The sequence below is a fragment of the Adiantum capillus-veneris genome, chromosome 24 (genome assembly GCF_014529385.1).
Source record: "Adiantum capillus-veneris isolate H3 chromosome 24, ASM1452938v2, whole genome shotgun sequence".
Classification (NCBI taxonomy): Eukaryota; Viridiplantae; Streptophyta; class Polypodiopsida; order Polypodiales; family Pteridaceae; genus Adiantum; species Adiantum capillus-veneris.
Genome location: NC_140954.1, coordinates 47,945,012 through 47,955,023, shown reverse-complemented (window position 1 = coordinate 47,955,023; position 10,012 = coordinate 47,945,012). Strand labels below are relative to the sequence as shown.

The following is a 10,012-nucleotide window of genomic DNA, read 5'->3' as shown; positions in this document are numbered from 1 at the left end:
AAAAGCAGGAAATCCATATGGCAGGCCACGTTAGCAGCTCCACGAATTGCGCCGCAAATTCCGGGATTTTCATACGGTAGTCTATCAGCGCTTTTGCGCGTCTGTACTACCCCGTGTCAGGGTGTGTACGTGTCCCGGGGTCTGTTGTCACTCTGTGAGAGTGTGTCCAGAAGCATGCCACGTCACCTATTTGTGACATACCCCCCTCTTGAAAGCATTGTAATCGCCCTCGATTACGCTTGCAAAACAGACAGAGGCCATAAACTGTCTTAGCAAACACTGATTGTTAGTACCGACGCACTAGGAACAACACATCTAGCACATGTACCCATCGACAGTCACATCACAGGATATCAAATGACAAATCACATTCAAAAATCATTCCAAATCTCAGACCATAATTAATCAGCAACGTATTTAGCAATCGCATCTAGATCCAGTCGGGACCTCACAGATGCCCAATTAACTAATCCTTATTGCAATCATATCTATAGAGATCTATGAGACCAAAATGCTGCAGTCATTTCGTCTATCAGTTCCTACACTGAAACAAGTCAAGTACAAATCAATCAGTATCATTTTCAATATCGGAAATTCTAGTTCATAAAGTCATACAGCAGAATACTGTCAGCCCAACAGTATCCTTGAAACCCAAAGGTACATCAGCGGCTCTATATCAAAAATTGAGGCAAAGGAGCGGAGTGACTTCCCTCTTGTGCAAACCCGCTGCACTATAATCGCCCATGCTGAAATCGGGGTTCTACCGGAGTAGACTATGCTAAATCGAATGCTTCAAGGTAAAGTTCCACAATCTGAGGAGTATCTGTTAGGTCCTCCTCCTCCATCCACTTCGCATCCAATGTGGGATAGTTCTTGAATTTAACCAAGAACCGCCTCATCACTTTACCTTTAAACTTTCTATCTTTATGTACCAATGTCTGTTTTGGAACGAGTATCTCCTCGCTTTCCTTCACTTCGCGTTGCTCATCTGGCTCCCCATCGTCGGGCACATCGCCTTTAAACCGCTTCAAGAGACCTCACATGAAAAGCATTGTGAATTCTCCAAGTATCGGGCAGCTTCAGTCTAAAAGAAACATCATCTATCTGTTCTTTTATCTAGAAAGGTCCATAGTATCTTATGCTAAGCTTTGGAAAAAGCCGCTCCTTTCACTATTTCTTTCTCAGGCGTACCTTCTCATAACGTAAGAGCACCAAATCGTCCTCCTTTAATTTCAAATCGCGACGGTGTTGATCTGTTGCCTACTTGTGTCTTTCCTGAGATTTCTCTAAAGCCTCCCGGACCTTGGCAAAAGCAGTATCCAAGTCCCTCGTGTACTGGTCAGCTTCAAAACTCTTATCTTTCGTGCTGAGGAAGGGTGAAACCTTCGTAGCACCTTCAATAATCTCAAATGGCGCCTTCCCCGTCGAAGAGTGAATCATGTTGTCGTAGGCAAATTCCACCAAGGGAAAATGCTTTTCCCATTGAGTCTTCTGATCAAAAATGTAAGACTTCAATAAATCCAGTACGACTGAATTTGCAATCTCAGATTGCCTATCTGTCTGCGGGTGGAATGATGACGAGAACTGCAACCGTGTGCCAATGTTCTCCTAAATAGCCTTCCAAAACAAACTCGTGAATCGGGGATCTTTGTCAAAGACAAGTGTCTCATGCATGCCATGTAATCTGAATATCTGGGCAATGAACGGTCTCGCTAAACGATCCGGCTTGACTGTTTTCTTCACTAGAATGAAACGAGCCTACTTACTAAATCTGTCAATAACAGTCCAGATACCATCATGCCCTCTCTATGTCTTCGGGAGATCAAAAATGAAATCCATAGCAATACTTTCCCAAGGGCGGGTGGGAATGGGTAAAGGCTGTAACAATCCTTGTGCTTTATGCCTGTCAAACTTGACCTTCTGGCATACCAAGCAATTCCGTACAAAATCGTCCACGTCCTTCTTCAATCTCGGCTAAAAGAAGTATCGCTCCACACCTTTCAAGGTGGTATCAATGCCGCGATGACCCGTAAATGGTGGACAATGGCATTCTGTTAGAACCTTTTCCTTCAACGGCTATGTAACGCACAACATCGTTTTCTTCATCAAGTAGCCACCTCGTATGGAATATCCCACTACTACCTCCCCATACTGTATTCGATTGAATACATCAGAAAAATCTGAATCTGTGATGTACTAATCGACCATGTCCTCGAAGCTTCTATGATGAATCGCGGAAATAGCCAAGACCAACGTCTTCCGTGACAAAGCATATGCCACCAAGTTCTTATGTCCCTGCACATGGACAATCTGGAAGTGAAACTGTGACAAGATGTTAGCCCACCGCATCTCCTTTTCCGATAGCTCCTTCTGTGACAAGAAGTGCGTAAACTTTGATGATCAGTGAAGACCGTAAAATCGGCTCCGAGTAGATAATGTCGCCACTGAGTAAGAGCATGGATAACCGCCAAAAGCTCTTTCTCATAAATCTATGCTATTAATTCCGGCCTTGAAAACAATCGGCTCTTATAGGCAATGACATGACCTTCTTGCATTAAGACCGCACCGAGACTACGACCACAAGCATCACAATATACTTCGAATGACTTTTGCAAATTTGGCAAAGTCAAAACTGGCCCTGTAGTCAATTTCTCTTTCAAAGTCTGAAAGGCAGTCACCTCTGTGAGCCCCCATGAGAAAGGGACTCTTTTCTATGTCAAGATATGCAAAGGGGAAGCAACCTCTGCAAATTTTCTAATGAACCGCCGGTAGTAAGAACATAAGCCCAAGAAGCTTCTAACTTCATGGATATTCTTCAAATCAGGCCAATCACGTATAGTCTCAATCTTGGCTGGATCCTTCTGTACTCCTGCTTGCTGAGACGATGTGTCCCAGAAAGTGTATCTCCAGTAAGAAAAATTCACTCTTCTTGGCATTGATCACCAGCTTCTGATCTCGCAATGCCTGAAAGACCTCTATCAAACGATGTCTATGTTCTCCCTCATCCTTGGAGAAGACAATAGTGTCATCAAAGAAAGTGCCAACAAAAGATCTGTACTCTCTGAAAATCTTGTCCATCATTCGGTTAAAAGTCGTTGAAGCATTGGTAAGGCCAAAAGGCATCACCAAAAACTCATATAGACCGAAGGTCGTCCGAAAAGCTGTCTTGTAGACATCTCCCTACGCGATTCGAATCTGATGATATTCGCTCTTCAAATAGATCCTACTGAAACAAGAGAATCCCGAGAATCTGTTCTTGATGGTGATTTTATTGAGAGCTCTATAATCAATGCATATTCTCCAAGATTCGTCTTTCTTCAAAACCAACAACACCGGAGAGCAGTAGAGTGAAGTAGGCTGGATAAGACCCTTTTCGAAGAGGTCTTTCACTTGGTTCATAATCTCTTCATTCTGGGCTCGGCTCACTCGATAAGATGGTCGGTTCGGTGGTGTGCTTCTAGATATCAGATCAATAGTATAATCCTCAGGACGAGCTCGTGGCAACTCGCTTGGCAGGCCCTCAGAAAAGCAATCGGCATGAGTGTGGAGAAAATCTTGGCATTCTCTATCAAGTTCAGATATATTTGTCGTGTGTGCATCATTTAACTCTTTCAAATACATCGAGTAAACAAAATGACTAGATTTCATTAGTTTCGAGACCGCCGAAGCCAATACAATAGGGACAGACTCGCCCTTCAATTTCACATTAAGTACAATTATTCGGCCCTTATCATTAGTCAATGTCGCTTTCTTCGCCCGATAATGGACCACGGCGTTGTTCTTATGGTATCAAGGGACTCCCAGGAGGACATCACAACCTTCCAAGGGTATTATGTAGAAGTCCTCGTGCCCCAAATACCCCTGACAATGCAACCGAAGTTTGCCAATTACACGTGTAATGGCCACGTCCCTATCGGGTGCCGCTAGAACTGCCTTTGCTTGTGGTCCCATCCGATCGGGTGTAATCTCGAGCCGCGCAACCAATTCAGGTGAAATGCAGTTACCCTTGGCTACTCCATCAAAGAAAATCAAGGCTTCTTGATCTTTCACCTTGCCCCAAGCTCGGCAAAGTTCTGTACTTTCATCAATCATGCTTGGGTCAGTACCCATGAAATTTGGAACCAGTCCTGCTTTCATCTTGCCTTTTCTGCCACGTTCCTCAACTGCTCTCGAACTCTCTGGCCTGCCTTCATTCTGTTTTTTCTGTGCCTTTTTAGGGCACTTCGCAGAGACATGCCCATGTTCCCCGCATCCAAACCACTTCCCCTCTTTGATATAGTTGGCCCTCTCTCGAAGAGTGAGCCAGGGTCATGAACCCTTGTCTTTCTTTTCTTTGGAACTCTTGCTCTTTCTACTTTCATTATTAGAAGTCTGTTGGGTTCTCTGAGTCAAGATATCATCAGTGGGGTAAGTGAGATTGCCCGAGTGAATGGCAAAACCCCGTTTCACATGACCCATCAATCCTTGAATCGAATTTGACTTTTGTTCCAAGCAGTAGTCTCAGATCTCTGTAGGAAGTCCGCAGCAAAACCACTCAATCTGTTCCTTAAACAAGACCTTCTTAAATGAAAAAGCTGGTAGAAAAGAGCTCCAAAATCTCTTGCAATATGTATCCAGCTGCCAGCAAATCTTCCTTGGTCATCCGAAGATGATTCCAAGCAGTTTGCATATCTCGTTCGTACTCACGTGTCAACCAAGAAGAAATTAAAAGCCTTTTGAATTTCAGCAATTTAGTGCTTCTTTTCTCAGTAGAAGGGTGGACCACCATATTCGAGCATTTCCCTTAAAGAAAGATGTGGCCCTCCGAATCTTCGAGTGCTCTGAGTAATGTCCTCCAGAGAAAGCTATGTCAAATTGCTGTATGAAGGCCAAAGCCCTCCGAGCATCTCGAAATCCAGAAAAAGAGTCAAATTTAATTGACTGTCCACCTTCTTTGAATTCTCCAACTTTCTTTCTTTTATCTTCGAGGAAGTCATACTGGTTGGCTTTATAGAAATGCTTCTTTGCGTAAAACATGTGATCGTCGAAGTCCGAACTATCTGAGGATGAGTCCTTTGTAGAACTGTCAGAAACTGGGCGAAACTTAGGCTTCTTTGCCTTTTTCTTGCCCTTTCCGAAGCTTTGCTTTTTGCTTCGCTTTTTCCCTTTTCTGTCTTCTTCGCTCGAGTCAGAAGAGCTAGAAGAACTGTCAAAAGAAGAAGAAGAAGAAGAAGAACTGAGTAGTCCTTCAAATCGTACACGCTTCTTCTGCTTTCTTGCCGATGCAAAAGTAGATTGACGACCCAAATAACCCGGGAAGTCAATTCCTTTCTTCTACTTTTGTTGTGCTTTTTGGCTTTATTGTTCGCGTCCAAAAGCCCGTTGATCTATGTTTGAACCACCTCTTCTAATTCTTGCTCTATAAACATCCTCGGAGAAGGAGGTTTTTTGAGTGCCGGTTTGATGGGTGGCTCTATGGCCTTCTGCCACTGGGTATGCATTTCTTCGAAGGATTGCTGAGTCAAAAATTTTGTAAATTTTGGATCCTTCGCAACGTTGATCATCTTTGTTGCGTCGTCATCCAATTGTCGATGTTCCATCTCTTCTCTCAGCCTAAGTAGGCCGAGGTGGGCCATACTCTTCCTTTGATTGCTCATGAGAATCTTCTCCACGATCTCCTCCCGCATTCTCAAATGCAGAAGAAGTCGATTGATCTCTGTTGGAATCCATAAGTGTCGCGAGAAAAGGATCGGATTTCTCGGTAGAAGAGAAATCGGTCACGCTTTGATACCACTGTAACAAACTTGGACACCCCAAGTCAAGATTCTACCGCGACACAGCAGAGATTCACTTCAAAACTGTACACACTTCACAATTAAATCGACACGGCCCGGCGGAGTTCCATGCTTAGAGATATTGGCCCCAAAGACTAGCGCGGCTCTTTCGGTATTTCTTTTTGTATTAATCTGTGTTCAAAATACAAGAGAGTGGATAGGTGCTCACTCTCAAACTCTGCGTCCAGATGCTCTAAGAAGTGAGGCCTTGCCCACTTATTTATTGTTACAAGGGATGCCCATAAGTAGAGCCCCAAAATCAAAAGCTTAAAAGCTTCTAAAAATAAAGCAATAAGCCCCAAAAGCTGTGCTAAATCAGCCAGCAAATTTCAGCCAGCGTAAAAGCAAGAAATCTGTACGGCAGGCCACGTCCGCAGCTCCACGAATTGCGCCGCAAATTCTGAGATTTCCGTTCAGCAGTTTGTCGGCGCTTTTTGCGGGTCCGTACTGCCCGTCAGGGGGTGTGTGTTTGTCCCGTGGTCTGCTGCCACTCTGTGAGTGTGTCCACGAGCATGCCATGTCACCCATTTGTGACACCCATCCTGGCAAGTTCTTAACTTTTGAGATGTTTGGTTTCCTCTTATGTGGATCAACTTCTGTGTTCTTTCGGAACTGTATCCTCGCATTTAGGTCAATAACTTCTTTGACGACCTCAGCTTGCTCCAGCATTATGAATTCTCCAGGGTTTCCGAGATGAAACGGACCAATGTGTTCACCCTCCATTAGGCGTATCAAGCCCTCAGCAAGATCAGAAACAAATTGAAAACTTCTGGTTTCATTGCCATTGCCATAAACAAATATGGACTCTTTGCGTAAAGACTTGGGAACAAAGTTGCTAACAACCCGTCCATCGTTTATACACATCCTTGGGCCATAAGTGTTGAAAATGCGAACAATGCGAACCTCAATACCTGCACCCCTGTGATAATCCATAGTAAGAATCTCTGCGGTTCGCTTACCTTCATCATAACAACTTCAAACTCCTATAGAGTTTACATTGCCCCAGTATGACTCACTGTGGGTGTTCTAATGAATCTCCATTAACTTTGTTCGTACTTGTGAGTAGGAAACGGACACCCACTCTCTTTGCAAGTCCAAGCATGTTGAGAGTGCCAACTACATTATTCTTGATTGTCTTGACAAGGTTGTGCTTATAATGAAGAGGTGACGCAGGGCCCACGCAAGATGGTAGATCTGATCGACCTCTAGACGTGTCGCATCAGCTCAAATTGTGGGTTAGAAAACTGATGCATCACATTCTCCCTACGGCCTGTGGAAAAAGTGTCCACAACAATTACACTATTTCCTAGTGAGATGAGGCGATCTACAAGATGACGGCAATGGTTAACTTTCGGGGTGCTTGCCCCCGTGTAGGTGGAGGTGACCGGCACAGCCGGTCACGCAGTTTTTTTTGTGGAGACCACGCTCTCTCAACACTTAAGCTGGTAGTCGCTTTCCACAAGCACATGCGTGCACATAGTGCAATGGTGTAGACAAATCATCTGAGGGTGCAAGTGGCGAGATCGACTCCACGTATGCAACGCGTTGACTACCTTTTTGGTCAACCGGCTGTGGCCCACCTGACGTGACTAGGAACCGGGAAGGAGCGGCTTGCCACAAAGGCAAGCACTCCAATATCTAACTAAAACCCAAGATGACTGCCAACAAAACCTACACCCCCAATGACAAGCACATGCAAGGCTTTGCGCTTTAGTCCAAGTGAGATTTTTGCGCCAGGCTTGGCTATGAAGGCTAGGGATCTTTGTAGAGATAAAGCTCTCTTTTTGGAGAAGCTGCCTCTCCTTATGACCAGATTGGTGTTGACGTAAAGCATTTTCATGCATTAGGGAGGGCTGTTGGTGAAGAAGATGCAGGTTGAGAAGGAAGAGCGTTGTGTCGATTGCAATGCCACCCAGTGGCTCTGCTCGCTCAAAACATAATCAAGGACAGAAGCCATGCGCCCAGAAGGCTTGTTGCGCTTAGGACGATAGGAATCGCTTGGAAGAGTCCCCCCTCCTCCTCTGGCCGCATGTGAATCAAATTGGGCAACATATCCACCCCTTCTTTGCTTATGTGCATAAATTCAGCTTTGCAGACTAGCATGCGCGAGAGAGAGAGAGAGAGAGAGAGAGAGAGAGAGAGAGAGCATGTCCTCGCTCTTTTCTCACAGAGAAAGAGAGAAGAAGGTCAGTCGATAGGCACAGAAAAGGTTCAATTTTGAGGGGGGTACTTCAAGATGTGCACTACACCATGTCCTGCTTAATTGATTCCTCTCTCTCACACACACACACACACACAAAATTGTACTGAACTGGAGCAGTATACCTTGCCCTCCTGCTTTGTATAAATCTCCTTGCGAGCAGCTTCAGATCTCTCTCTCTTTCTCTCTCTCTCTCTCTCTCTCTCTCTCTCTCTCTCTCTCTCTCACACACACACACACTTGCAGTACACACATTTGCGGTGAACAGCAACAGTACACCTTGCGCTCCTGCTCTGTAGAAATCTCCTTGCGAGCAGCTAGTAGTCTAGAAAAGTCTCTCTCTCTCTCTCTCTCTCTCTCTCTCTCTCTCTCTCTCTCTCTCTCACACACACACACACACAAAATTGTAGTGAACAGCAGCAGTATATGTTGCTGTTGTGCTTGCTCCCTGCTTACTCTCGTCTCTGCATAAATCTCACCGCGCTTCTGCTATCGGCAAAGCCTTTTTCACGCAAGCGCTATTTTTATTACAAAGCATCGGTGCTGGAAAGTAGAATCTTGAAATAGCCTAAAAAAGACTAAAAAATGTGTACAACATTTGAGAGGCACCACACCTATATCACTCCCTGCAAGCAAACAGTGCCAACGAATCTCCATTGCAAGTGATGTCAACTGAACCAATAGCATGGCTCTCCTTGCACAACCTCAAGAGATGTGTATTTCTCTCTTGATGGGAAAGAGAGCATTAAATATCCTCCTCTCTGATGAAGCACACTCATGTGATGCTACAAAAGTATGTTATCCTATCTGTCTGCAGAGCATCACCCAACATTCAAAACAAACACAGAAGTATGAGACAATTTCTCTTATGCAACTCTTGTTCCACCCACCCACTCTCTCAAAATACACAATTGGCACTGTCCTCTTGAAGACAATGGCCCATTCGATAGTCATGCTTATGCTTACATGTATGTACATACTTGTGTCTCTGGGCGTACATGCGTGGTACAACTATCCCCTTGTCTAAAGGCATCGATGACTCATTCGACTATTTCTTGCCTAAAGAGTCTTGGCATGGTGGAACTAGCATCCAGCTCCAGAACCTAAGTCTTCATCATGGTGTTGTCACATCCCAAGAGCAGCACATCTGCTTTGGGCACCTACTTTTCCAAAGTCAAAACACCCTCTATCCAAACCTCGATCACTTTCTTTGCTTCCAAAGATACTGCCACTGCGATCAATTGATCCAAGAGAGTTTCTGCATTGCCCTCAAACTCACACATACTACATGAGAGTGATGTCAGACACCGGATGTAGAGAGTGGGAGGCTCATAACGTTATTCCCAAAAGCCTTCTGAAGCTCTTGCTTGATGGACTCCATAACGGTGCCTTTATAGTAGTAGTTCAGATACTCGTGTATCCACAACCAGATCTTTCCTCAGTTGTTTGCACCCGTTTAAATGTTGGGCATGCATCTCTAGGCTTCTCATCCCATCAGTGCTGCTATATTTAGGGCTGCAAAAGGCAGATTGCAATGCAGCCAGGATCCAAACACCTAACAATGTGTAGTACAAGAGTGTAAGCTTCTAGAATGTGATATCTGTTAGGGTCACATACTTACACATTAGACTCCAAGAAGACCTTGCAATCTCAGATTGGAATAAAATCATCCAGCATCTATCAGAGTTCAAATCCAAGCACTCTCCATCATAGTTCTTGATACAAACAAACATATCCACACAGTGCAATTAAAAATGGCTATATAAATGACCATATAGCCACATAGTGGACTGGTCGCTCATCCATGGGACCATCCTCCTACAGGGCACTCCACAAATGCAACAGGTATTAACAAAAATGGACATAAGGGACACCTTAGTGCTTCCTCACATAAGTTCATTCTGGCAGACTAAATAACAGAGATACATCCTCATCTTGAAGAATCTTGTACAACCAAACCTCATAAGATGCCACACATGCAACCCCCTTCATACATCAC

The 10,012-nt window shown here is 44.5% G+C and overlaps 2 pseudogenes; both read right to left on the bottom strand.

Annotated features, from left to right (window-relative positions):
- Positions 1-5,433: 5,433 nt before the first annotated feature.
- On the bottom strand, positions 5,434-9,188 carry LOC147426329 (UDP-glucuronic acid decarboxylase 4 pseudogene; annotated as a pseudogene).
- Positions 8,489-10,005, bottom strand: LOC147426328 (red chlorophyll catabolite reductase, chloroplastic-like; annotated as a pseudogene).
- Positions 10,006-10,012: the final 7 nt, after the last annotated feature.